Here is a 4,004-nt window from a genome sequence, read left to right on the forward strand (position 1 = left end):
ACAATGTCACGACTTAGTGCTGGGTACAGCACGAAGAATTAGCGCAGAAAACTATTCCCACCGTGCGTTTGAAGTGAAGGACGTGAATTTTACTTGGTACGATTTTTCTTACTATAGTGGAAGTATGGCGCTAATTTGCTTTTCGTGCAACGGAGTTGAGTCCTTCTTATAATTATCTTCTTGTTGACAGGTAGACACACACACACACATACACACACACACACACACACACACACACACACAAACACACGCACGCAAACACACCCACACACACATACAAACACACGCGCGCGCGCACAAACAAACAAACAAACAAACAAACAAACAAACAAACACACACACACACACACACGCACACACACGCACACACACGCACACACACACACACACACTTACACACACACACACTCACACACACACACACACACACACACACACACACACACACACACACACACACACACACACACACACACACACACGAGACTGGATTATAATTTTGGTGCAACTGCACACATATTTGATTTATTAATTGGCTGCGGAGTAATTATTTTTTTTACATAATGATCATTTTTGAAGCCCTATCAAGTTACTGCTTGGTCAAAAGGCCGAGTTATTTAATATGTAATGCGGATAATCACGACTTTGATCGTCTGTAAAATGGTATAGCTCACACGTTCCAGCAGTGTCTTAAGCAGGGCTGCTTGTCGCGTTGCAATGACTTAAATGCAATGTTCCAGGGTCAGTTGTGAAGACCACAACAATAACAAAGAAACAAAGAATCAAACAAACAAACAAACAAACAAACAAACAAACAAACAAACAAACAAACAAACACACACACACACACACACACATATACATATACACAAACACACAAACACGCACACACACAGAAAGAAAGAAGGACAGGAAGCCAGAAAGAAAGCTTTTAAGAGAGAAAGAAAGAAACATACAAACACATACAAACAAACAAACATAACACCAGAACTTCCGTTAACTGAGACTGTCACGGTACGTATCGACAAAAGAGAACATATGAAGGGCAACACGACAGATGGAGCGTGGAGCGCTTTAACACATCAGTAGACACAGACCCAGACACCAACACAGACAGACAGTCAGTCAGACGAACAGACAGACAGACAAATGGACAGACACACGGACAGACAAACGGATAGACAGACAGACAGGCAGACAGAAGACAAGCCGACCGACCGACCAACTACCGACCAACAGACAGACAGACAGACAGACAGACAGACAGACAGACTAGACAGACAGACAGACAGACAGACAGGTTGACAAACAGACAGGCAGACAGAGAGCCTACCGACCGACCGACTACTGACTAACAGACAGACAGGCAGATACAACAACACACACACACACCGACACACACACACCGAAACATACACACACACACACACCGACACACACACACACGCACACACACACACACACACACGCACACACACACACACACACACACACGCACACACACACCATCCCCTCCACCCTCCCCCCGTCCATCCTTGCTTTAAACTAAACTGGACGACACAAGTTAATAACTATAACCAGCCTGTCACCCTACCTGTATAATTATAGGAATCCTCACGCCCCAGTATAATAACCGGATACCCGGTGTCGACACCTGCCCAGCCCAGCGTACTCTGTTCCTTCTCGTTGTATCCAACTTTTCAGCAAAGCTTTTGTTTAAACATATTTTGTTCCATATCAAACAAATCCACCGGTGAACAGAATCAGCGTCAAAACAGCAACGAGGGTGTGCGTGTCAGCTTCACCAGATAAATCGACTTGGCTGAGACGCCTTAGAAAAGCAGCGCAGGATATAAACCACAGCTAGGTCACAGGTTTCAAGGATAAAAGCAACACTAGTTGTCGGGGTTTATCTATCATTGTCCTTCTTACTTCAGGACGTGAACCACGGTCACAGGTTTTCATGATACGTGCAATAGCAACACTGAATGTCTCGGTTCGTCAATGTCGTTCTTATCTCCCTTGTTGCTCTTCCGCGTTGGTTATCAGTATTAGTGTTGTTGTTCTTGCACTCATTTTGCAGTTTTTTCCTTCTTCTTCTTCTTCTTCTTCTTCTTCTTGTTCGTTTTCTCCTGTTTATAAAAAATACTTCTTTCTACTAATTTTCTGTTCTTCCCCACTCTTATCCAAAGATGAGGCTCACTCTTCCTTTGTCTGTATTTTGTTTTTCACAATCATAAGCTAGAAACACGAGTAACCAAAGCATGAGATACTGCACATGACAGACAGTCTGTTGTTTGAAGCCAAATGGTGATACCTGTCTCACAGTGTTACCCTCACACAGCCCACCGTGACAGAACACATAAAGACACCCTACGTTTTGTGCACACGCTCATGGTCACTTTACAGGTCTGTCCAGACTTTTACATGCTAAAACAATTCGCGTAAGGCGAAAATACAACATTTAGTCAAGCTCAGTCGAACTCACAGAATGAAACTGAACGCATTGCATTTTTTTCCGCAAGACTGTACACTCGTAGCATCGTCTGTCCACCGCTCGTGGCAAAGGCAGTGACATTAACAATCCAGAAAAGCGCGGTAGCGGTTGCGGTGAGGAGGATAGCACGCTTTTCTATATCTCTATTCTCTTTAACTTTCTGAACGTGTTTTTAATCCAAACATATCATATCTATATGTTTTTGGAATCAGGAACGGACAAGGAATAAGATGAAATTGTTTTTAAATCGATTTCGGAAATTTAATTTTAATCATAATTTTTATATTTTATATTTTCAGAGATTGTTTTTAATCCGAATATAACATATTTATATGTTTTTGGAATCAGAAGATAATGAAGAATACAATAAACGTAATTTTGAATCGTTTTATAAAAAAAATAATTTTAATTACAATTTTTGATTTTTAATGACCAAACTCATTCATTAGTTTTTAAGCTACCAAGCTGAAATGCAATACCAAAGTCTGGCCTTTGTCGAAGATTGCTTTGCCAAAATTCCAATCAATTTGATTGAAAAATGAGGGTGTGACAGTGCCGCCTCAACTTTTACAAAAAGCCGGATATGACGTCATCAAAGGTATTTATCGAAAAAATGAAAAATATTTCCGGGGATATCATTCCCAGGAACTCTCATGTCAAATTTCATAAAGATCGGTCCAGTAGTTTAGTCTGAATCGCTCTACACACACACACGCACAGACAGACAGACAGACACACACACACACACACACACACACACACATACACCACGACCCTCGTCTCGATTCCCCCTCTATGTTAAAAAATTTAGTCAAAACTTGACCAAAATTTTTATTAATGTAAAAACCATCCTCCTATGGGAACACCCCACCCCCCCCCCCCCCCTCTCCCTAAAAATCCAAAATCCAAAAATCAACTTGCGATCCCGTTCTCAAGAGAAAGCAGCCAGGGTGCAGATTGTAGGTATATGTCCAAGTGGATGTACTACGTTATCTAATATAAAACTAAAGCCTGGACAGATCTGTGGCGGTGTACGTAATCGCTTACACGAGGAGGATAATCATTGTACCTTTAATTGCCTTCACCCCCCCTCCCCCCTAACCCCCCCCCCCAAAAAAAAAAAAAAAAACCCACCCACCCACAAACACCATCTTTTCGATGCTCCCCGCACCCCCCCCCCCCCTCCCCCTCCCCCCCTGGACAACTTGACATTTACATTTCGACCGTAGGTCTTCTGCTGTTCACTCAATAATTATACTCTCAACCCTGACAGCGTTCATGCATTTAACTCATTAGACTGTCAAAAAACCAGTTTCATGCAAATCACTGAATTTCATTTGACCATGTGACATTTGCAAGCACACACATTCAAGCCAAAACGGCCACAGCAGACCTCAACATCATTTAACGGGGAAGAACACGCATTTATGCGAATGATCGCTGATGTTTATTCGACACTCACAATCACACACGTTCAAGCTGAATCGAGCGGTGACAGCCTGTTAAT

General features: G+C 42.3%; 1 protein-coding gene across 1 annotated transcript in view; it reads right to left on the bottom strand.

Annotated features, from left to right (window-relative positions):
* LOC138958657 (cadherin-23-like) overlaps positions 1 to 1,946 on the bottom strand; it is a 108,069-nt gene extending 106,123 nt beyond the window's left edge. The window contains exon 1 of the mRNA XM_070329883.1: positions 1,595 to 1,946. The gene's annotated coding sequence lies outside the window, so the exon portion shown is untranslated. The remainder of the gene's footprint in view (positions 1 to 1,594) is intronic.
* Positions 1,947 to 4,004: the final 2,058 nt, after the last annotated feature.

This window comes from Littorina saxatilis, linkage group LG2, assembly GCF_037325665.1.
Source record: "Littorina saxatilis isolate snail1 linkage group LG2, US_GU_Lsax_2.0, whole genome shotgun sequence".
NCBI lineage: Eukaryota > Metazoa > Mollusca > Gastropoda > Littorinimorpha > Littorinidae > Littorina > Littorina saxatilis.